At 33.3% G+C, this 26,635-nt stretch overlaps 1 long non-coding RNA gene across 1 annotated transcript in view; it reads right to left on the bottom strand.

The window, feature by feature from the left end:
• The window catches only part of LOC146540004 (uncharacterized), a 74,387-nt gene extending 48,783 nt beyond the window's left edge, over positions 1–25,604 (bottom strand). Inside the window, exon 1 of the long non-coding RNA XR_014879484.1 lies at positions 25,372–25,604. This is a non-coding gene — a long non-coding RNA (uncharacterized LOC146540004). The remainder of the gene's footprint in view (positions 1–25,371) is intronic.
• Between the last annotated feature and the right edge of the window lie 1,031 nt (positions 25,605–26,635).

Here is a 26,635-nt window from a genome sequence, read left to right as displayed (position 1 = left end):
GAATAAGGTAGCTCGTGAAAATTTCGACGTACAAAAAAATACGATTCCAACTATTCCAATAATAATATTTAATATTTTTTCATTTTCTCGCTCAGGTAGACGAAACGCAGCGTTGAATTTTGCCACTCAACACACAATGTTACGAAGATTGGGCGAAAAGTGAAAAATAAACTTTTTTAACAGTAAGTTACCTTAGCCTATCTTGTTATGGTGCACAAAATCCAAAATTTGCTTAGAATTGGTTACTAAGAAACCAATTAGAAAAATGTGCCTGTACTAATCTAATAAGAAAAATAATAAATAATATAAATTTAGATACAATGATGTATTAATATATTAATTAAAAATGAAGTTTCATTAGCTAAGTAAAAATATATAAAATAATCTAATCAGCTTCACGCTGTATCCCCCACACCAAAGGGTAGGCAGAGGGAAGGTCGAAATCTGGAGGTATTGCGTGTTGAGTGGCGGAACTCAACGCCACGGTTTTGCCTCGTTACTAGAGCGAAGAAACAGACATGTACGTAAACGGAAGGATAATTGCTTTTACCATGAACTTAAAAGTTCACTTATAAAAAATATATGTTTTTTTTTTTAAAATAAGATTAAAGAAAAATACAGTAAAATAAAATCAGCAGTAATATTCGATTATGTAAAGATAAAATAGAATTACTTATATAACATTTTAACGCATTTGAATGGTTATTGCATGCTAATTTCAAAAAGAACATAACATCAAAAATATATAAAAAGTGCAGTTTACATATTAAAGCTTTTGGATTCCATTAATTCTTATGAAAATTATAGTACATAAATTCAAATAAATTGTATATTTTTCTTAACTATAGTTAACTATAGTTCCTAAATATTAATATTATTAACAGTATGCCAGGTTTTAGCGAATTTGAAATTTAATCCAATAATATCTTTAAAAAATCTAGCTGAACACTGTATCTCGCACATTGCTGAGTAGGCAGAAGAAACCTGGAAATCTAATTTTAAGATACTCCATTCCCATTAAAACACTTCGGTTCCCCACTTTCCACTGAATTCTACAGGCATTGCATGTTGAGTGGCGGAACATCTCGCTTCTCCTTGTTACCAGAGGCAAATTTGAATATTGCATTAAATATTTCATATCCTCGACAGGGAAAAAACCCACAACCTGTTACGTTTACAGTCGTACGCTTGTACCTCTGCGCTACAACAGTCCTTGAAAAAAAATCTTTGTCAAAAATTCACGTGCGCCCTTATCCTAGTGCTGCGTAAGCCATAGTTCCAGTTGCACACTCTAGATGTCGTTACTAGTAAATTTCTAGCAAGATTTTCATTTGCTTCGCGCGTGAAGCGCTCTCTATGTGTGAGTGAGTAGCTTTACATCGTATACGCGCACTCACACTACCATAACTTTTATACGTATCGTATTACCGTAGACGTAACGCACACATATACAACATCGTCTACTGTAGAGTAAATATACAAGTAGATAGTTGAGCTTGTGTGCGCTACGATATAATACACTTAGAGAGTAATTCCACAGTGTTGTCAAAAGATGGCGTAAGCTTACTCGATTTGTTCTTTTGTATTTTGATAAGGGAACATTGTAATATGATTCTCATAGGTAGTGAATAATTCTTATATTGTAATTTTTTATTTAGTGGGGATTCATTTAATTATCTTTTAGCTTCGTGATATTATTTCAGTAGTCCAGTACGTAGCGATAATTTTATTCACATATTAAAATTATATCGATTTAGCCTATCTGTACTAGCTATTATAATAAAATGAGTTACTAAATATATTAATTATTATATTATATTATATTGTAATTAATTAATATAATATTTTTTCAAATGCTAAAAAATATCAAAATGCAAAAAGTAATGTAGGGCAAAATTTTTATATTTTTATATGTTCAAATTTCACCCCCGTATACAAAAATAAGTTTCACCGTCATTTTTTTTATTAGAAAAAAATGCGGCCATTTTTAGAAACTATATCGATTGGTAGGAAAAAATCAATTGTTCAACAATACCCATTCCCCATTGGCCCAGATTTTAAATGAGGGTGACACAATGGGCTCCGCTTTCCCTATTTTTTGCCACAAAGACCCTTTTAAATAAAAATTCTTTGAGTTTAATCGCGCACACGGAGACAGATTTCCTTATAGAAATGTCAATTGTGTAGTTCAAAAAGACGTTTTTTCCTTATTATTGTGTACCAATCAAGAACCTACCTACAGCTGAGTTCATTAAAAATCTCTTATTATAGTAGTCTTAAAGTCTAAATAATATTATTTATAATATAGATAGAGGAACATATTTTTATTTTTTTTAAATCTATACGTAATTTAAATATAGATGTGAAAAATTAAGCTTCTTTAAAAAAAACATCTCTAATGATTAATCGAACCCACCCCTACCAAGTTTAACCTATTTACATAAAAATATGTGTATTTCATTAAAAATGGGACTATTATTTTTTAGAAAATCATTCTATTGAACCATTGTTGATATATTATGTATAAATTACGTTTATAACGATTTAGATATGCCTTCAAAAATTCTATATTAAAAGGACTATTGTATCTGTGATGTTGCCGAAACAAATTTATATAATAGGTATATTGATAAATATATCTACTTATTGATTGAACGGCCACATGGACTCTACCAGGCCAATAGCAGCTTCTACTTATTTATATTTATATTTTACCTATAAGAAAACTAAAAATTATCATATTTTATTACCTAATTAAATATGAATATTTATTATTGATGAATTTAAAATGTTTTTTTTAGTCTAGTGTTTCCTAACAAATTCTCCATAGAAATATAAGTAAATATCCACTTGAAAACTAGAATTTATCATATTTCCCTAAATAATTAAATTTTAATATTTTTTACAATTTTATTTTCCCTAGTGTTACCTAACAAATTATCTCTACAAATATAAGTGAATATGCACTTTATGAGTCAACTCCGTCAGCTATGTCCGGCGTATAGTGCAGTTGCATAGCTCGCCGTCTCTACGGCCACAAGTACAGACATTAGGAAACTAATAAAGAGTAGCAGTGGAACGCTCTCCTTCAGTACAAATATATTGTGAAAGTGTAAGTTGTAGAGACAATTACTCAAGAACATCTTTTGTTTCATTATAGTACATATAGGTAATATGTAATAATATGGTCAGTCGTCGTGGCCCAAGCGTGTGACTGTAAAAGCGACAGATTGTGGGTTCGATTTCCTCTCGTGGAAATGAATTATTTAATATTTTAATTTTTTCGCTATCAAGCACAGAGCGAGGCGAGCGATTCCTTAACACATAATATGCCTTGAGGCATTGCCTCAAGAGCGGAAAGTGGGGAACGGAGTGTTTTAACACTAGGTTCTTTTTGCATACCCTGCTATACCTATGTGCAATACATATAATAAAATTATGAGATATTGACGATTTTGGTTGATTCAAAATGAATTTTTTAATTAAAAAATGCAATCTCCGATTTCTCTCATATACAAAAATTATGTTTACGTTTGGGGAATCAAGACTTCAATAAAGGAAGATGGTGAAATTAATTGATCCATAATATGTAAATTTACATACAGCGGCTTTGTGTCCAAGAATAAGAAATAATAACAGACGGACATTATTTTTATTCGCACAATAAAATTTAGGAAAAATTTAATCCGATTGTCCATACACAATTCTTAACAAAGCTAAAACTTTAACAATTACATTAACAAATATTATAAGTATAAAAATAACAACAACTTTAAATAATACAACTAGGTACCTATATCTACATACATAAAATCGAAAGGTCACTCACTCATCACGAAATCTCAGAGACTACAAGTGCTAGGAATCTCAAATTTTGCATAGGAGTTACTTATAGGACGTAGGTGCTCGCTAAGACGGGAATTTGCAATATTTGACTTCTAAGGGGTTGTTTTTGGGGTCGAAAGTTTGTATGAAACTTCGTTACTACAAATGCTGCATCAAATTTTGCATAGACGTCACTAGAACGTAGTCATGGAGACAGAAATTAATAATAAAATAGTTCACGCGGGTGTAACGCGGGCCGCTAGTTAGAAATAACCTTCATGGCCTATCTTTCATAAGAAACAATAAAAATAACTACTTTAACTTTAATATAGTGTGTTTCTAAGGATCTCTCCTTTACTCTACCTATCCACATTACAATGGGTGCATTTCGTAGTACATACTGAGTGCTATGCATTACCGTCAGTTTATCGGCGGGCGATACAGTGCACTTAATGGACATCGAATATGAAGTGAGTTAAGACACGCCATCGCTTTGTCTTCAATGGATAGGAAAATAGAGATCGAAATGCTTATATTACCTATTTATATAATATTCGTAATTTATAAATTCGTAGTTATTAAATAGCTAAAATAAATTATATTTAATAAACTAGTAATTTTTTTATACAGTTTACCATTTTAATCATCTTATATGTATTGGATGATCACTGAAGCTAATTTTTCTCTCAGTTTAGTTAATAACCTATCTATTACGTACACTAAGAGAAAAATAATATTTTATACTATATAAGTAATAAAAAAACATAAAAAATAAATATGAACCATATCATTAGAATATCTAAAATAAATGGTAAAACGCAGGTCCCTATATAAATATTACAAGGTAGCGTTGAAATTAAATAAACATTTAAGAGCGGCACTTACTACATTCATTCACCTGCCGCTATGTTTTAAATTGTAACCCCTTTTATCTACTAAAATAGGTTGTATAAGCGCAATATACCTACAGTTGATTAAAGTTAATATAATTTGAAAGGCAGGAAATTCGCGACTCCCACAGTATTTTAAAGCAAATATTGTTTTAATATCTCCCGTTTTGCATACAGATATGAATTTAGCTATCTTTACATCGAGCTAAGAAAGAAGTAAATCAAAAATTTTAAGAAAAATTAAATAATAAACGATAATTTTTAACCTCAGTATGATCTTTATTGATCTATACGTATATAGAAACATAAATATATTATCTTAAATTAAATGTATAGGTGGTATGTCCCTATAACAAAACATAAGCCTAATACAAGATTTTAAAAAATTATAATAGCGTTTATACAAAACAAAACCGCTTTTTCTGCCTCAATTTCATTTCCAATACACAGTGTAACGAATTTCATACATTAACAGATGAAACAAAAAGCCCTCCGTGAAGAATCCTTTGTAGATCCACGTCGTATAGGCTTGTATGGTAATCAAAGCCAAGGAGATTCCACCTAATACCGACGGATCTTGACGTAAAAGCGTTGGCTCATTTACGCGTAGGAAAATTATCTTGGAAAGAAATAATTTAACCGAGTTATGCGAATTAACTTTGTCGCTTTATTTTTTTTTAATTAACAGCATTTTTTTTTATTTGAGAGCGTCGTGGTTCAGCGCCACAAGTGTTAGGACGGTTACACGGATTCGATCTCCATTCGAGGGAATGAATTATTATTTATTAATATTTTCATTTCTTCGCTCTGATACCAAGAGAAAAGCCCGGAGTTGAATACCGCCACTCGAAAAATTCGGCAGAAATTGGGGAATGGAGTGTCTTAACATTTTTTTGTTAGATGCGGGATGCAGCGGGATACAGCGTGTAAAAAATAACTGTCATATTCATAGACAAATAGTAAGTATATTAGTAATTTTCATAGAACAGAATATTATATAAAATAGCATAGCTGTACAGTAGGTAGGTATTTCGTAACATGGTATAGTCGACATAATCCACGTGTTCATAAAGGAAGCTTCCGCAATGACTTTTGGTCGGATAATTTTTGCGATATGCAGGTCTGTTTTTATATTGCGAAAATAAAATAAATATACGATATAAACAAAACATAAAACTAACAAATGTTAGATTAATTGTGAGTGTAACTAATGTTAGTAAGACGAAACTAACTTTTGTATTAGCTACTTTCGGATAAAAGATTTTACAAATATCAAATACTTATAAATTATTATAAGATTTTTGAGGGATAAAAAGGTAAAATAAACTTGTTCAGGCCTAAATAGATATTTGCATGCAGATGGGTTTAAATACCTATACGCATAAAATTATTCGAGCTTTGACGTACTTTTTTCTCTTTTACGAAAAAAACGTCCTCGTTATAGTTACGTGAAACTTCAAGTGGACATAAATAAAGGCCCAAATATTTGGCGGTCCCATCTCAACAGTCGCTGTGCTCAATTTTACATAACATTAGAAACAAATAAAATTGAATCTAATAACGATTCTAATAGCGTATACATTTCCTTAGCAATTTTACAAGCGACGTTTATGTACATTAATAAAAGATAATAGACCCTGAGTATACCAAAACAAGGACTAATTTGGGTAAACAAAGTCGGCCTTAAGGGATATACTCAAACAAAATTTCTTTGCAAAACTCTACTGTCACCATCAGTTTCTGGTACAACTTAGATTAATAAATTTCGTAGACGTTCAAGAAGACTAGTTAAACAAGGGATCTTTAAAGTCTTTGAACTTAACTAATTTATTTTTTGTAAATAAATATATATTTTTTTCAAAGCAATGACTGTAGATGAATAGATAGTTTATTAATTAAACAGCTTTACCCGCTTTGGCAATTTACCAAGACAATTTGTATATAAAGAAAGTCTTACTCTCTCCGAAAAAATACACTACATTTTCCTTAAAGAAATACCTTTTTATATTTCTATTTTGTCATCGAGTTTCAATTTCCGTGACTCATGCAGCGTATATCCCGACACAATACAAGAAAATAACCAACAAGCCGTTTGGGAATTGGGTACCTTTGTGCCTCTAATACAGCTCAAAAGATTTTCCCCTGTTCACTTCATAGTACTATATCCTGTACGGATCACGTAAACGTATGAATGACACACGATGGTTTTTCTTTAGGCCTCATTCGCCGTCCCAAGAGACTTATTATACTGTGTACATGAGAAACAAGAAATATTTGTCCAAATATAATCAGGGATGCGACCTACGTCCAAATAAGTTTGTTGTTTTTATCCAATATTGTATTATATGAATCAGTTTCACATTCTATTCTACAGATAGCAGCGTAGGCAGAGAGGACATAGTGTTAAGACACTCCGTTCCCCACTTACTGCCGAATGGAAGCATTGCGTGATGAATGGGGGAAGTCATTGCCTCGACACCAGAGCTAAGAAATGAAAATATAAATTTAGGTAAATAAATATTTTATTTCCTCGAGCATCGAACCCATAACCAGTCGCGCTTAGAGTCACTCTTTGAGCCACTGCGCCACGAATAATAATTTTATTTGATTTGTAGCTATTACATACTTAGAAACGACACTCGGTCGGACGATATGCAAATGTTTAACATAATATCGACACAAGGCGATTTTCCAATACAATATGACTTTGTATAAAATACGTGTTTGGATCATATTTTAAAAGGATAAAGCTGGATTACAAACAAAACGATGCTACGGAAAATATAAAACAACATACATTTTTTGCTTAAAATATAAAATGAATTTCGAAACGCAGTTGGTGAAATCGTTCAAAGTAATAGTAGCTATCCCTGTAGCTATAGTGGGTTTTGCTAGCATTTCTGTAAACAAGGTAAACATTCGGGCGTCCGGAGCTTCAATAATATAAAACATGCGCCCATATAGCCCCCACCCTCGCCCACCTGCGCTATAGGCATGTCGGTATCGAACTTCATGTGACGTATATAAACTATTTTTAGGATAAACAATGCGAATTCGCTTCGTTTTCAACAATATGCGTACTAACAATATTTAGAAGGGTAGAGACAAGTACCTAATGAAATATAAAAATTTTATTTCGATTCGTCATATTTTGCAACATAATTGAATTTATTTAATAATATAATTATATGCTGGTAACATATTAAGACATGCCGATGTATTTAATAATTTAAAGTTTTCTCAAAATTAAAAATATTAAAACAATATTTTTTTCTTACAAAAAAAGTCTGTATTTACATTTAAGCTTTATTTGAATTCAAATAAAAAAAAACATAAAGTAAAGAAATATTCATGATTATTTCTCATTTAAATAAAGTTAAAACTAATTACAAAACTATATTTCTTTTAATTACGTCAAAAGTAAAGCCTTAAAAGGAAATAAAACGTTTACTCGTTAATTAATTTACGAAAGGCGGTATTTTATTCAAATGTGTAGGCTTGCCGTTGTAGGAGGTAAAAGATAGCCATATCTGATTATATTATATTCAGCGGAATCGACGAAAACGCTTTAGGAACGAATTGCTGACACGAGGGAAGGTCACGTACACGACCAATGGAGTCTACGTAATACTACTTTTAGCTTATGGAGATATATTTGTATAAGTATACCTAATAATAATGTTTTTTATAATTTAACTATATTTTCTTATTAATTTTGAAAATAAAAATTAAGTTATAATTGAAAATACCTTAAGTAAGAAGTATAATTATTTATTAACCTAATTATTATTTGACAATTGTATTGAGAGTATGTAACTCTATACACTATACAATACAGTCAAAAAAACATGTAAATAAATTATGTTTTTAATATGAATATTTTTATAAACATATTTCATATTGTTTATGTAGCGTATAATGCATTTGGATATTTTCTTAACAATTACAACTTGTCCTTGGCGATACGGCGCGGCGCACTGTTATCTTGTATCCGTATGTAGAGTTAATGCATATTTATTTACCGACTTTAACTTGTATTTATGTAAAATATATTTTAATTTAAATTTAATTTTGTCCATTTTGTGTGATTTTCTGCGAAATTTTACAAAAAAATAAGCAAATTTTAAACAATTAAAATTTATAATATTAAAAGAACACTGAAAACGATAATAATTTACGTGAAAATCTTAATAAATACATGGCAATTATAAAAATGACTGCTATATAATAACTAGGTACAAGTAAATATTAACACACAGATGTATTTCCAAACAACATAATTATATAAGACAAAAATAATTTTAAACCTTATTTAAGAAAAAGTATTTTTCATTTCATTAATCATCTAGTGAAAGTAATATGTTTTTAGTTTTATATTCTCCAGTTTTAACATACCTACCAAGTTCATGGACCTCCTTTAGTATTAGCTTAAAGTTTATTTCTAAAACATCTCTTAGTACTAAAGAATTGTTGCTAGCATTTTTATATTATTTTAGTTAAATACAGTTATGAAATTTCTTTACATTTTTTGACTTATTCTTTTATTTAGTAACGAAAATGTAATATGTATTTTTTTAAATCTTACCTATATATATCATCAATTTAGCTTCTAATTAAGGCTCGACTGTCAATACTTCAATAAACCAAATAAGCACGCAATAAGATAATTTTGTATGTGCCTATTTGAATACAAGCCGCCATTGTACCGGCATATGTAAATGTAACGGCCCACGCTAGCTGTTCGTGAACGGAACGTTATTTATCTCTCATTGGCTTCATTTATTCCAATTTTGAAGACAAGTCTTATTCGGAATTAAATCAGCGTAAGTTACTTTAATTAGATATACCTACGCAAAGTATACCTTTCGGTTTAATTAAATTCGATATAAACAGTACCTAGTTATTTAGTAATTGCTAATGTTTATAAGGTTTATACTAAACATATCCAGCTTATCTAAAGTAAGTTAAGCTTTAGTAGCGATCGCAAAGACGTGATATAATCAAATTGTAAAAGCTACCTGATATCTAGCCTAGATTCTTAATGGAACGAGGAAGTCAGAAGTTTCTTAACTTGTACGTTCACATTAATCAATAGAAACAAAGACGCTGTCCTCTCTGGAGGAAAGAGGACGTCTTACGTTGGGTCGAACTGATTTAAAGTTGTATTGTGATTTAAAGTGACGTCTCTACAAATATTTATGAATTGAAATTGAATTTTTCCATACAACGTGACATTGGCGAAATGAATTGTGCTCAACTGGCACGCTCGAAACGCCATATTTCGAGAAATCAATCAATTGAAATTGAATTATTTTAAGCCAGTCGTGGCGCAGGTCACTGTGACTGTAAGTTATGAATTTGACTTCCACTCGAGGGAATTAATTATTTAATATTTTCGCTCTAGTGTCGAGGCAAAAGTGGGAGATGGAGTGTCTTGACACTAGAACTACTTGTGAAAATAAAAAAATATGAAAAAAAATAATTTAGTAATTAAATATATTTTATTTAACGTTTACCTTGACATAAATTCTTGTTTTTATAAAAAGAAAATGTACTAGAATTACAAATACCTAGCTGTTATTATGAACACGCGTACATAGGTTTATTATCTGGCCAATTAATACCTATCTACCTACATGCTAGGCACCGTCTAATCTAAACAAGCAGGTGACATTACCATTGTAGTTTCCACCCACATTTTTATTCTTATCAATACAATAATTTAGGTATTTAATTAGGTAATATATAAGCTTGTAGTTATCAAAGCGTAAAACTCGATTGTTTACTGTCATTTAACATTCTATGTACAGGACTTGAACACATGCTGATACTTGAGGTTGTCGTGAAGCAATGGTGTAAGCGTATGCCAGTGAACGCGATGGTTGTATATTCGAATCTCACTCTGGGGAATGATGTACTTATTTAATATTTTCATTTCCTCGCTCGCTCTGGTAACAAGGCAAAAGAGCGGTTGAGTTCTTCCATTCAACACGCAATTCCTCGAGAATTCAGTGGAGAGTAGAGAATGGAGAACAGAGAACACTAGGTTCCCTCTGCTTACCCTGCTATATGCGAGATGCAGCGTAAAGCTAAAAAAAATGTACAGGACATACAGAAAACCTAAATATATACCTTACGCAGGTCGTAGATATATAAAAACAAATTCTAATTTAAGGCTGTAAATATTCCGGTACTTTTGCAAATATAGCAAGAAACTAGAAGAAGGCTTGTTTGTTCCATTTTGTCGCAACGAATCTCATTCTGAAACCAATATTGAGTTTGTTTGGGATAAAATATCGGATCGTATTACCATATTAGGAATATCGCGCGATCCTCTCATATTTTTATTCATAAGATTACTTCCTTTTTTGTGATGATATTCTGTAATGATTCTTTATTTTTGTTTTTATCTTCATTAACATAATGAAATGTAATAAATACGTGTATAAAAAAATAAACTGCAAATTAAGTACGTTTACCTGAATATTTTTAAAGCGTCTAAAGTTAAATAAAGGAAAATATTATTAGAAAGTACCTATATACTAAACGAAAAACAACAATTTATTAGTCAATATATTATTTTAACATATTTAAAAATTAATATTTCTAGGCCAGCCGTGGCGTATGGCCATAAGTGATTGTAAACACGACTAGTTGTGGGTTCGATCCCCATTCGAGAAAATTAAATATTTATTTAAATTTATATTTTTCATTTCTTTGCTCTAGTGTCTAGCTCTAGAAATCGGCGAAAAATGGGAAGCGGAGTGTCTTAACACTAGATTCTTCTTCTTCTTCTTCTTCCTGGCATTAATCCCGGCTATTACCAGGGTCTGCCTTCCTACTTAACCTACTCCACTTTGCACGATCTTTTGCGTCCTCGGTGGTTAGACCATTGGCTCTCATGTCCTGCATCACGACATCCAACCAGCGCTTCCTTGGGCGTCCGGGAGGTCGCGCCCCAGGGACTTGTATAGCAAGGCACTTGCGTCCGACATAGTTCTTAGGCCGGCGCGTAACGTGGCCAAACCATCTCAAGCGACGCTCTTGGAGCTTATCCGCTACGTCACGGACCCCAAGACTACCTCGAATGAATGTGTTGCGTATGCGGTCAGACCGCGTTACGCCGCACATCCACCTCAGCATCTTCATTTCCGTGACGTGAAGCTCCTGAGTGTGCCGAGATAGTGCTGGCCAACATTCGCTGCCGTATAAAAGAACCGGTCGGACGATGCTCTTGTATATCAGCCCCTTGAGCTTGGGCGGTATTCTGCGGTCGCAGACCACACCAGTGACCTCCCGCCATTTGGCCCAAGCAGCACTTATCCGGCCATGGACATCGTGGTCGATGCCTCCAGACTCGTGCATAACGGATCCAAGGTACCTGAACTTCTCCGACTTAACGGCTGGCTCAGGACCTATAAGGATGGTGCTCGAGTCCCGGCTCCCGCAGGCCATGTACTCTGTCTTCGACACATTTAGTTTAAGACCGCCGTTCTCAAGCGTACCCTTCCAGAGGTTCACTTTACGCTCCAGCGTCAGTCGGTTCTCGGCAATGAGTGCTATGTCATCGGCATACATCATCAGCCATGGAGGCTGGTCCTGGATGTGAGCCGAGACAGTATCGAGCACTACATTGAATAAGAACGGACTAAGAGCCGAGCCCTGGTGAACCCCCACTGTAATCGGGAAGGGTCTAGTGTCGCCAACAGCAGTCCTAACCATAGAAGCGGAATCGTGGTACATGCCCCTGATAATCTCAATATAGGCCTCAGGGATCCCTTTGGATCGCAATGCCCACCAGATACACTGACGAGGCACACAGTCAAAGGCCTTCTGCAGATCTAAAAAGACCACGTGCAGAGCTCTCCTTTTTTCCCTGTATGCCTCCATCAAAGTTCTGAGGGCGAAAATGGCGTCCAAGGTGCCCGATCCTGGCTGAAATCCATACTGAGACACAGAGACAGTACACTCTCGGCGGAGCCTGAGGTCGATCATGCGCTCGAAGAGCTTCATGGTATGACTCATAAGCTTAAAGCCCCTATAACTACCACAATCTTGAACACTGCCCCTTCCCTTGTAAATAGGGGTAATAAAGCTAAGCCGCCACTGATGCGGCATCTTACCAGTGTTCAAGATATGGTTAAAAAGGTCAGTAAGCATGAGCACACCAAGAGAGCCCAACGATTTCCACGCTTCGATCGGAATGTCGTCAGGTCCCACCGCTTTTCCGTTCTTCATGCGTCGAAGGCAATTACGTGTTTCGTCAAGGGTTATTGGGGCAATAAGTCCGAGGTTAGGCGGTGGGTCGTGATGAAGACTGCATGGGTGCTGAGTATTCAGCAACTCCTGGAAGTAGCTTCTCCACCTCTCCTTCACAGAGTCATGATTACAGAGCAGCGTGCCCTGGGAATCTCTGACGCAAAGACATTTTGCGATATCTTGCGTCACTTTATCCCGGGAACGTGCCAGTTTGTAAATGAGCTTCTGCCCCTCCACAGTTTCAAGTTTATCATACAATGGTGACAAACTCTCACTGCGGGCTCTGGCTACAGCTCTTTTACTGGCACGTTTAGCTACTGTGTACTCCAGTCTGTCTTCAGGAGAGTTGGATTCCTGCCACTTCTTAAAGGCAGCCTTCTTTTCACGAGTCACCTCCTGGACCTCGTCATTCCACCACCATGTCTCCTTGTCGATGACACGTCCTCCCCTAGAAACGCCAAGAACTCGCCTGCCTGTCGCAATGATTGCCGACTGAGCCCGATCCCAAGCATCCTGAGCAGTCTCGGTGTTAGTCGAAAGATTATGACTTTTCACCTCTGCCAGGAAGTCGGTCTGCATCGGTCCATTCAGCAACCACCACTTGATCCGAGGCCTACGTTTCTCGGCTACTTTCTTCTTCGGAGTGACGTTAAAGTCCATGACAAGAAGACGATGTTGGGCCGTTAGGCTTTCGCCTGGAATGACCTTACAGTTAGTTACCCTGCCCATATGACACCGTCTGGTCAATAAGTAGTCTATTTGAGTTGAGTGGGACCCGCACTTATACGTGATAAGGTGCTGAGAATTCTTTTGGAAGAACGTATTCACGACGGCCAGATCAGACGCAATACAGGTTCTCAGAATGTTTTCTCCCTCTGCATTGCGAAGACCGTGCCCAAAACCCCCGTGAACACGTTCATACGGCTCAGCAGCCTTACCGACGTGCCCGTTCAAGTCCCCCCCAACTAAGACCACTTCGGTACACGGCACAGCAAGTAGCACCCCTTCATACTGCTCCCAGAATGTCTCCTTTTCGGCCGCGCTACATCCCGCCTGGGGAGCATAGGCACTGATTAAGTTTGTGATAACGCCCTCAATCAGTACCCTCACTCGCATCAAGCGGTCGGAGCGACGGTCAACTTCAAGGAGCCCATTCTGAAGCTCTTCAGAAAGCACTACCGCTACACCGTTTCTACCCGAAGGTGACCCAGTGTATATAAGTCGGTAACCCTGTCCGATGTTACGGGACTTATTGCCCTTCCAGCGTGTTTCCTGGAGGAAGGCACACTGGACCCGACGTCTCATGAGTACATCTGCGAGTTCCCTGCATCGTCCGGTCAGAGAGCCAATATTCCACGTTGCAAAGCGGAGTTTCCGTCTGGGTACTAGCGTCTTTAGCCGTGCCCGTACATGACACGGTAGCCCTTGCCCACTTGTCGCAGGTGTAGGGCGATGTGCCTGCGCGTCGTTTTGCGGCGACGCCCTAGCCGTACCCAGTCTTTTTTTCTGTCGGTTCATTTAAGTGGCGGTTGGCGGTTTTTAAATGGAGCGACTGCCGTCTGACCTCCAAAACCCCTTTGTGGGGAAAAACCGAGGGGAGAGGAAAATAGAAGGGGTAGGATAGGTAAAAGGAGAGTGCTCAGGAAAAGAGGAGGGGAAGGGGGGGAGTTAGGACACCATTCTTACGGACTGGATGAGGATGTAAGAGTGGCGGCTCGAGGATCCGGGGTCGCGTACCCGTATGCCCGTATGTCTTAACACTAGATTCCCTCTGCGTATCCCTTTTCATAAATTAATATATGTAATCATACCTATAAAATATAAACTACTACCTATGAACATAGTATGGAAGTTTATTATTAACGAAATCGACATATGTATGTATGTATATATATGCATCGATATGGTATGCGTCGTGCTTACAAATCAGAATGTGGTAGCAAAATGACTATTTTTCTCAAGTCACGTATCACCTCGAGCTTATCTGGCGTTAGGTTTGATGATAATAAGTGATACCGCGAAATATACAAACGTGATTTAGCTGAACTAGAATTGACTTAATAATTGTAAATATTTATAATTTATAGCAAATTAGTTCAGATCCATTAAAAAATTCATTTGAACATGTCTAAATAGCCACGTTATCTCTCTATATAGGTACCTATAATTGTTTTCCGATAGTAACTGACAGTCAACGCGCAATCGGAGTTAAACTTTGAGGAGTGTAGAGGAGCAGTAAGAGAGGAGTCAGCGGTAACGAAAAAAAACGGAATCCTAAGTTACCTCATATGTATGAGAACAATTAATTAATAATAAACTGTAAATAATAATTTATCTCATTAGAATATCAAAAATATATAATGATGGTTCATGCTGTTACTGAAGCTGTGTACACCCACGTTAAGATATAAGTAGGATTTATAATCTATCGACAAACATTAATAATAATAATTCATTAATAATGTTTTTTATGAAATAAACAATGAATTTCCAAGTAAAACAAAGTATGAAGATTTATAACTAAAGAAGATATAAAGAATGTTAATTATGTTATTTTTAATTTAAGTTTTTGCATAAAAAATATATTTTTAAAATTGCAATATTTAAATCAGGGTGCTGCGCTGCTTCTAGCTAATTTTATTTAAAAATACAGGAGAATATCCGTAACACTCTACATGTAAAATAACAATAAAGCTATAAAGCGCTTTGAAGACGCTTGCTTATCTTATATATCTCTAACTAACACAACAAAAACAAAATTAAACAAAAAAAAACTACAACAAACAAACAACACAAAATTCCTAAAAACAAACAAAAACAAAACACACACAAATTATAACAAATCATTAAACCACAAATATTTTAATTAAGGCTCATCCAGCTCAGCGGCATCGGGGTTCATTTACGGAGCGTCCTCACAGAGTCAATATCAATAAATGGGAAGTTGGAAATTGGATGTGTTTCGGCTCATCGGGGCCCGAGCCGACACTGTACGTAATAAGATAGTAATGAGGTCTCGCCACCCGTAAAAATATGTCGGCTCCCGTTCTATAGCTAAATATTTAACAATGTGTACTGTAATACAAAGGATGGCAGATAAATTGTTGTTTTTGTTGTTGATTTGGTTAATTAAAATTATGTTAAAGAAATGAATATTTAAAAAATATTATAGGACAGATCAGTAATTTAATTTAAGCTTAATATTTATATAAATATTGCTACTAGAAGTTCACAGTGAACTACGATGAAATCGAAAGTAGCTTTAACATAGTAGTTAAATGTAATGTTAACATTATAGTAGATTTTTATGAATGTACCTACTTATTAGGTTTTTATTTTCTAAACGGATGAATTTCGATAGTATATTTATTATACAGCGAATATTCTATCAATATGTATAATACTAAAACAAATAAAATATTATTAGTATTACAGTTTTCATTTGACTTTGTAAAATAGTTGTGAAAATGAGATAAATAGAGAGTCGGTTGCATCAGCATAAGATTGATTTGACATTGACACGATACGCATGCGTATTACTCTAATTGGGTGCAGGGGCCGCCGGTTGAGAGGGAAAGAGATGAATCAACATCTTACATAAGAGAGAAAAGGACGGAAACATTGCACGCGTATACGAAGACGGGTCGGCAACATGGCCGACGGCAAATGCAGTTGCATATAGAGAATATCCGGTTTTTAACTGATTTTATACTTTTGATACAATGGGTATAATTATAGGTAACTTATTTATTTTAATTGTAATTAAAAGATGTACTTACATTACATTTTTAAAAAGAGTATGGGGTAAATTAATTATCATAATTATATAATTAGCTAAGATACTAGCAATAGATTGTATTTTTTTAGTAAATTTTCATTATAGCGTACTATATAACAATGATATTATGGGAGTTTTGAATATATCTGCAAACTTATTTTCGTACGGCGAAGTGAAAGTACGTGTAAACTGAGTGTTGCGTAAAATTACACGTTCGAAGCGACACTAAAACAGATGTTCACCTTAAATATATTGTTAATGCTGCGGATATTGCGTTTAAATTGTAAATATTAGTGTAGCTTTTGAAAATAACATTATTTTTTAAACTTTATGGGATCGAATACTCACAGGTCTAAATTAAAGGCTTGTAAGGTTTTATATTAATCACATTAATCCAAATGGTTAAAGTAAATAAAAGTTTAAACGGATTAAACTCAGAACAAGGGTCAGAGGGGTGCGGGCCGCGGGGCATAATTATCTCCTATATACCCTTGTAATTGTACGTAGCTCTACCCTTACAAGTATTGTGTAGACTTACGATATATAATTAGAAACCAAAAGAAAATATTCATCATTTTATTGTGCAAATGTGGTGCATATAAAACAAATCTTTTAATTGCTAATAATCTTGAAAATAGTAAAATCTATTGATTAAGTAATTAAAATTACTTTAAACAATATAATTATTTAAATATTTTCTACTTAGTTGATGGAACTTAGCGACGCTTCGTTATACAGGCAAAGCAGATGTGTATATTATACCTATATCGGTAAATATATCTACTTGTAATATAAAATATTCTACTATCGCAAGTCTACACCTGCCCTACGAGAGGTTCATTCGCATAGGCAAAACAATAGAGGCGCTTAAATGAGACCTTGAATTCCCCACATAAAACGAGGTCACTCTTTAAAAGACAAAATGCTCGCCAAACGAATTAAGTCGAGATTTCTTGGGTTTTAGTTTAAATTAATTTTATTATTTAAATATTTAGAAAAATCGAGAAAGAATTGTATACTTACACACATTTGATAAGTTATAATTTAACTCTCCGCTCTCCATTTTACTATTGAAAAAACAATGCTTAATCTAACGCCGCACAACATCACCAAAAGTTTGATATAACCATATCCACTATATATTTTAACAAACTATACACTTTTAACCAACTGCACCAAAGGCAATGGTGTCTATAAACAACAATTATTACAACAAACAAAATAGAAGCCAAGAGATGAATTTTACAACACGGTTTTAATTACACCAACTCGTAAAGCGCTTCGAAAACATAATAAATGAAACAAGAGGTTCAATTCACTCAATTATCCGAATTAGTTGATAAGCGCCGAAATATTATAATTCTTAGAGTGGAGTGATGTAAAATTAACATAGGAATCGACTAAATTCAGTACAATTTTGCATTTAACATTTACAAAACCTTTGTATTAGTGTTACCTGAGAATAAAATTTTAAATACCCTTTCATAATTTACATTGCGATGTTTATAATATAAGTCACTTTAAGAAATTCATATATGTAAATATATATCAAATAAATTATAGTGGTGCAATAGATATTTATATAACGAGGCAATGCGCTGCGTTGAACTCCGCCACTTAACATGCCAATGCCTCGAGTTTTCGGCGAAAAGTGAGGAAGGTAAATGTTTTAATGGGAACTAGAATGGAGATGGGAATTGTCTTACACTAGGTCCACAGGTTTTCTCTGTCTACTCTGCAATAGCTTGAAGCGTACAAAAAAAATATACTTATGCATAAGTAGGTATACATTTTCCTGTCATGGATCAGACAGTGAGACAGCGTCTGACCTTAAACACGATGCCAATTCTCCCTCTCTCTCTCTCTATCTCTCTCTGTCTCTCCCTGTCTCTCTCTGCCAACCCTACTATGCGGGAAAAAATCTTTGAGCTAATACAAGCGTATTATATAGGTATAAAGTAAATAATACGATCTTATAGATCCTGTCACGATCCACGAATAGGCAGAATATTTAGTATTCGTATATTTCGTGTATTAGTAACTACTTACAGTCAGGCATTCTATTGCGTTGAACATATCTACCTAAATTAATAGATTTTCTATAAGTATAGAGATATAGTGGTCGTCGGGCAGGGGCACATAGGTGCGACTGTAACGACGGTTGTGGGTTCGATTCCCACTCGAGGGAATGAATTATTATTTCTTAAACTCTAGCACCAAAACCCGGCGTTGATTTTCGCTAGTCAACACACGATGCCTCGAAAAATTCGGTGGAAAATGGGGAACGGAGTGTTTTAACAATATTTTTTCTCGACCTACTCGGCTCACAGTATTTTTTAATATTTAAAAAAAATGTGTGTTATTTATTTATTTATTTATTTAAATCACTTTCTCCTGTTACCTAAAATGAGACACTAAATATTGGGTGATGTGAATCTAAATTACTATCAAAACAACATTCAAGAAGAAAAGATTGTTATCATCAATTAATTCGCCTTAATGATTGGAGGGGCAAAGAACGCTGAGCCAGTCTTATAAGATTTTATTTAAGAAATATTTTAAATATTTTTATATAAGGTATCTTTTATAAAAAAGTTATTAGTAAATTATGTTAATTTAATGTTTAGTCAATGTTCTAATTACAAAACTAACTTAAGGCTAATATGTTTCACTGTAATTAAGAAAAAATAAATCAGCTTCACCTGGTGTTAAGACACTCTAATCTCTACTTTATTCATTTCGAGACATTGCACATAATTTATTGCTTACTTGCAAAGCACAGCGTTGAGTTTCGCCACTGTATATGCAATGCCACAAGAATTTGACAGAAATTCGAGAACTCAATTTTCTTAATGAGAACAGAGTGTTTTAAAACTAGGTTCCCGGGTTCCCTTACCCTACTAAACTAAATAAAAAGAACAAATTTATCTTAACAATCAACCAAGACAGCCATATGAAAGATTGCGTGCTCTATTGAATCTTGTGAGATAAACAACCATTAAGGAAAACGTCGAGTAACGCAAACATGTTCATGAAACCAATTTCTTTTGTTTCAGGGTTCCGCTCGACGGGACGGGGTTGCGAGTTCCTATTTACATGCAGATATTGGGAAGTGCGTGACTTGCATTGGATCAGATATTTGCGATTGTATTGTGAAGATTAAAAAGGAACATTTACATAATGATACAGACTCTTGGACGCCTTTTATTTATATATTTATATGTATTTTTAGATATTTTTTATGGTAATTTATTTGTGAGTGGCAAAAATATATGTAATACTAGGGGACAGAGTGTTTAAACACTACATTCCCAAGTTTCCTCTGCCTACTTTGCTAGTGAGAACCAAATTATTTTATTATAAATTGTTATTTATAAAATTATTATTTCTATAGCTAATTTAAGATAAGGTGTACCTATGTATAATAAAATATAATTTATATATCTTTGAAGACAACGACATTTAATATATATATAAAATGCAAGCATATAAAGCTGTTATCTCAATGACAGTTTCAGTATTTGCATTCACCTGCAGGCTAGAGAATAAAGGTTCTTTATCTAGGGGAGGCAATTATTGTGCTAGTACCTACCTACTGAACACGTTAAACAACTTTTCTCGTTGCTCGTATGTTTTAGCCATTTTGCTAGTCCGAGATAAAACGAAAAGGTAAAATAATGTGTGTTCATCTAACTTTTACCTCTCAAGTCAAATTACAACTGCGTACGTAAAATAAAAATATTCCAGAGTGAGGTTCGCTGTAAAAGAAGATTTAGTTAAATTCTCATTATTCTTCTAGTAGGTAGGTATGTTTATACAATAGACTTGCGTTATTTTAGCTTTCACTTTTAACAAAAACAGTGTTTTTAACTAGGATAATAAAATTGTATCTAAAAAGCTGGTGCCATCGATGCAAGGTAAACAGGTAGCAATTTAAAAAAATTGGGTCTCGATTTTTTTATTGACTGCCATTGTAAGTTTTATGTTGGATTTACGTGTTTTTTATTTAAAGAAAGTGAAACTTCCTAAAATAAAGGATTGTGTGATTTTAATAACCTTTAAAAATAATAACAAACATTATTTTTTACGTGCTTTGGACTTTACTTTGGGATCTAATTACAATTTTTTTATATACTTTTATTTTGTTTTTGAGGGACATCTATACCTAAAAGTAGGTTATCTAAGAAGTTAATTTACTATTGTAAATATTATTTTATTATTAAAAATTAGGTACGGCATTTTTGTTTATTGTTATACTATTAAATTATATATAAGTAGATGTAAAAACAAATTTGTACTGATAAATAAAATATTATGTTGTTGATCGCGTGTCATTTGCCCATTCCACTTCGGGACTGAATTCTCAAAGAGATATCCTCAAGAAAATATGAAGTTTATTTAGGGAGGGACGCAAACTATCCCCGTCTGATACAAATTTTACGAAAGCAAGCAAATACATTTTGCATGAGTGTTCCGGGCTGCCACGAAAAACACGACCCACAAGGAAAAAGATACAATTCTATATATAATATTCTAGTGAGCGAATATTTTTGTTCTATTCGAACTTATGAATTGTGTATTTTATTTTGTTTATTATTATTATTATAGATATAATGATATTACTATAGATTTTAATAAGTTGCTAATTAATTTTTTGCTGCCAGTAAAGTTGGAAATTAAAATTTAAAACGTGATAGAATACGTAATGTGAACCAACCATTGAATATATTATAGACTTACCATGTACAAAAAAAAAGAAAAAATAAATAAGTAAGAAAAATATGTGAGTAAAAGAAGTCATTATTTTCATTAAAAAAAAGTAACACATATAAACTTATAAAAATATTCGTGAACGTGACTAGTTGTGGGTTCGCATTCCATCCGAGAAAATGAAATATTTAATATTTCCATTTTCTTGCTCTGGTAAAGAAGTAAAGCGGCATCGAGTTTCACCATTTAACATAAGTACAATAAGTTACAGAAAGTGGGCAACGAAATTGTCTTAATGAGAACGGAGAGTTTTACCACTAGGTTCCTTGGTTTATTCTGCCTAACCTGCTAACCCGCTACAGTGTGAAGGTAAAAAATATTTTTAAACATAATATATACTTACTTATTTAGTAAATCTTGATGAATCACGTAATACATATGTCATTTCAAGTATATTTTATTTAAGAACCTTCTCATACTTATTAAAGTAAAAGCTCTTCAATATAAAGCCAAAAGTATTACATTTATTCACCCGAACAAGAATCTCTGTAGATTAAGCAAGAAGATTTATCTTCAGATATTCTGGTGACGGGATATAACGAAGAATAAATAATGTTACAACGATATGCGTGGTCACTTATCGAGTATAATATGTTTAGATACCTATAGGTAGATATGTATGAGGTGAGGTGGCGTTGTTATTGCCGCAGGTATTAATATGCCTATTTATGTTACTTTTTAAATAATTTTGATTATATGTACTTATTAGAAAAAATATCCCGCATACAGCAGGGTAGGCAATGTAAATAAATAATGTAGTGTTAAGACACTCTTTTCCCCAATTTAAGCCGAATTTTCGAAATCAACGTCGCGCTTTTGTCTTTTGTACCAGAGCGAAGAAATATTAATAAGCGAACAAATTATTAATATGTAAGTTTATTTTATGCACACATATATTACCTACCTAAGGTATACAATAGGTATACTTATTAAACAATATGAAAAATCTAAAGAATTTTAGAATTTATCTTTCAACTTTAAGAATAAACATTACATAAATACTGAACAACTGCACACGTCTGGCATTCGACGAAAACATTGTATCTTGACATGCCATCTTATTTGATTCGAACTCTTGAAAGGATTTGGTTTAATTAAATTAAGAAGTTTATAGATGCAGCTCTTAGTGATATTTGGCAACGATCCTTACATTTTCAGTATTATTATAATATATGTCACATATTTACTTGGGTTATGGCCCATCCATTGTTGGCTAGCATTTAGGGTTATGTTCGTATGCATATCGTAAATAGAAAATTACTCTGTGTAATTTTCAGTATAATTACTTAGTAAACTATAGAGTTAATAGAAATAATGTATTCATAATTAAATACAACTATTTTCTAAAAAAAAAAACATCTATTATTATTAATTATCTATATTATTATCTATACCTACATAAGTGTATTTTTATATGGAGTCCTCACACATGTAAGATATCAAAAGTAAATACCATTTCCTTACTATTGAACTAAACTCGTTTTGTGATAATAGTATCTAATAAAATTTAAATGAATGAGTAACTTTTGTATAAGAACTAAAAAAAATGCTAATTTTTTATTCCAAATACTTGTATCTACTTAAATATTTGTAGGTATATATGTAGAGCTATTAAGATATAGCAATATAAATAAATACTGTACTTATGAATATTGTATGACGGGAAATATAAATTAAATAATTCATACATTTTACCCTTTATAAACTGTTCTCGTAATACCTTATTTTAATCCAAGGCAAATGAATAGTAATTCTCAATTATGACTTAGTCATATTCTGAAATATCATTCAATTGTTCAATGTTTTGAATACCATCTAAATACTTAATATTTAAAAAAAAAAATCATTTTCAAAAAAAAAGAATATACCTATTAATTACGTAGTTATTTTTATAAATATAATATAGTAGGTATAATTGCGAAGGATAATTCTTAACGACTGATAAGTAGATAATTATATACCTATATTCATATTAATTGTCAATTGTTAATACTTTATAATAATTATAATGTTAATATATAACTTATTTCAATTTGTATTTGGTTTCATTTTTCGACAAATGTAGGTACCGAAAAATATATTTACTTCGCTTCAATATAGTTTTATTTCTCTTTGTGCTCCAAAAGAATGATTTCAGATTTCAGCTCCGAGTGTAGACGGTGGAATTGGCCGGACTGGAATAACGAACGGACGTGCCTTGCAACTCTAAGGAATTATTTTTAAGCTACCTAGACGTGGTGCATACCTACTTTAGATAAATTAAATGTATGAAATTACTATCTTACTATTATGTTTGTCTAATATTGTATAATGAAAATGATAAACATTTAAAGTATAATACGGAATCTTCAATTTATTTGCATTCAAGTTATTAAAAAATTATTATAAAAAAAATACTTTAAATTACATGCACATATTACATATACAGTCGTAGTATAATAGGCATATAGGAAACGTAACGTAAACATATTTCAGGAACCTAATAAAATATGAGTAGTTTTTGTGTTGGGAGACATAAAAAGTATTGATATCACAATATAGGCTGTATATAGCGCTGCCTTTGCCTCATCCATTTTATGGTCCCGCTCAATGCCTTCCAAAGCTGCGGTGCCATATATCGTGGCATCAGCTTCAAATTTGAAATTGGAACGAACGGAAGACCCCAGTAATGGCTGAAGTTAGATGAGAGAGGGCAAAGGGGGTACACCCCCGGAGTAAAACTTGAACTTTGACTAAATTCACCGACTACGGTCATTTTAAAATAATGAAAAAGACTCAACTTCGTATCTTAGGCAAGTAAATTCGTTCTTAAAAATAATATATTTTGAAAGAACTGTGGTTTTTATAATATTTTTCGGAAAATAACGTTTAAATATAGTCTTAAGGAATATTATGCATCTCCAAATATTTCCTATTATCTATACTCATAAAAACTACCTTTAAATTATCAAATTAAAATAATAGATTTTTTTTTAAATATTCCCACTTCACACAAATTTAAACCCACACTAACATGATTGTGAATAGAACGGGCACAAGAACGTTTTTCTGCATTAAGACAAAATTGTCTTGACTTCTGTTCCTATAAGATCATTTAATACTATTCCATTCTAATTAGACTTCCCTGTTCTAATTGATAATAAAAACGTAAGAGTATTTATCTTATCTCTTAACATTATATTACTCATTCCGAATATTTATGTCACTTATAATGGAATTATTATCATTTAGAGCTTTAGGGACTATTAGCAATCTTATTCTAATTACAACATAACATAGAAAACGAATAAAATAAAAAAAAAATCTAATATCAATTTTCACACTTATAATACTTAAAATGCCTCTTATGCTTTATTGACCTTTGAATTAAAAGAGTACTTAGATTTCCTACCTCCTAGTATATATTTATTGATGATAATTATCACTGTAGTAAAATTGATTGGAATAATGACATTCATTCTATTTAACTAATTTTCATTCTCTTCTAATAATATTATTATGACACAATAATATTATTCTATCACACAAAGAATGCCAATTTTATATAAACTTATAATCTCAATTAACTAAGATATAAACCTTCGTAACAGCACCACCTAGCGGCGAACAGCTGAAGCTTTTCAATGACTGTTTTTACGACCTTCCTTACGCGTGTGTGTGTAGACGCGATCACGCACACCAATAAAAAAAAACACGTTCCAAAATGTGCGTGTAGTAAACATTTTTATGTGTTGAGAAGAGCATGTACAATAGCTCCATGGCTGAAGCCCTCAAGTTGTCTACATCTGATGTAGATGGCGGTGGCTGTATTCGAAGAGTGACTCGACTTCATATAAAAGTAAGACTCACCAAATGAAGGCAGGCTCGTTGAGGCGTTTTTCACACATGTTACGAATAAAACATATCTGGATAGTATTCGGGTCGAGGTATTACATAAATACATGTCCAACAGATTTAGGTACACTGGCACTGTTTCAGTTTTAATTAAGAAGACGTGCTGTCCAACGCGTGGTGTTCTAATAACTGTGATAAAAAACGTATTTTCTTTTTTCCACACTAAATAAAAAACATGCCGCGTAGAAATGTGGAGCGAAACTGCTCTGGTCATTGTTTAGTTTGCCGATTTATACGGCTCTTACACTTACGCCTTTTATTGAAGCATTACCGATAAAAACAGTCATAATGGCTTTTATAGTCAGATTTTAATGGCGATATATGGCAAAAGTAGATTTAAATTACACTCACTAGGTTAGTAGTGCGTAGCCGGTGACTCTATTATAAGAGTTTTTAACTTAACTCAACTCAACTAATACAAATGTAAGGAACATCTTACAATATTTTCCTCTGTGTAGAGTTTTTAAATTTGTATAATATTCTGCTTCTTATGATAATATTACTTTCAAAAAGATACATAATAATAATTTCTCGTTTATTAATGATAGTACAACCCACTGGAGAAGAATGAAACCTAACAAGAATTTAAAATAAAAATCGATTTTCATTATCTGAGAGTTCTCGAAGGATTTCAATCGCGATCTTTTGATTAGCTACTTTACAACAATAGAGCTCTTATCGCCGTTTATCGAGTTTAATATGCGTGGAAAGTCGCATTCGTTATCAGGGACGCGTTCCATTTTATTATCGCGCAGGTTGTGCTGGAACTGTTATTGTGTTTCGTATACGGTCTGTGTAGATTAAGCCTTTCTACGCTACTAAATGTCGCATTTTTTATTATTTACCTTATATTTTAAAATTTTATAATATTTAAGTTAACTTATTGTAATAATATAAAAGATAAAGATAGATATTGCTAATATAGGCCAATCGTAGCGCAGGGGTACAGAGTGTGATTGTAAAACCGACTGGTTGTGGGTTCGTTCCCCACTCGAGGTGATGAAATATTGATTTAAATTTATATTCTCATTTCTTCGCTCTGGTGTCGAGGCAAAGCGCGGCGTTAAGTTCTGTTACTCAACATACAATGCCCCTAGAATACAGCAGAAAGTAGGGAACGAAGTATCTTAAAACTAAGTTCCCTCTGCCTACACTGCAGTGTGCGGGATACAGCGTGAAGCTGATTTTATTTTTAATTTTAATTTTATAAAGATATTAC

The sequence above is a fragment of the Heliconius melpomene genome, chromosome 3, assembly GCF_056956725.1.
Source record: "Heliconius melpomene rosina isolate 202511_hmr_F chromosome 3, ASM5695672v1, whole genome shotgun sequence".
In the NCBI taxonomy this organism is placed as follows: Eukaryota; Metazoa; Arthropoda; class Insecta; order Lepidoptera; family Nymphalidae; genus Heliconius; species Heliconius melpomene.
The sequence above is the reverse complement of the archived record's forward strand: the minus strand, read 5'-3'. Positions and strand labels throughout refer to the sequence as shown.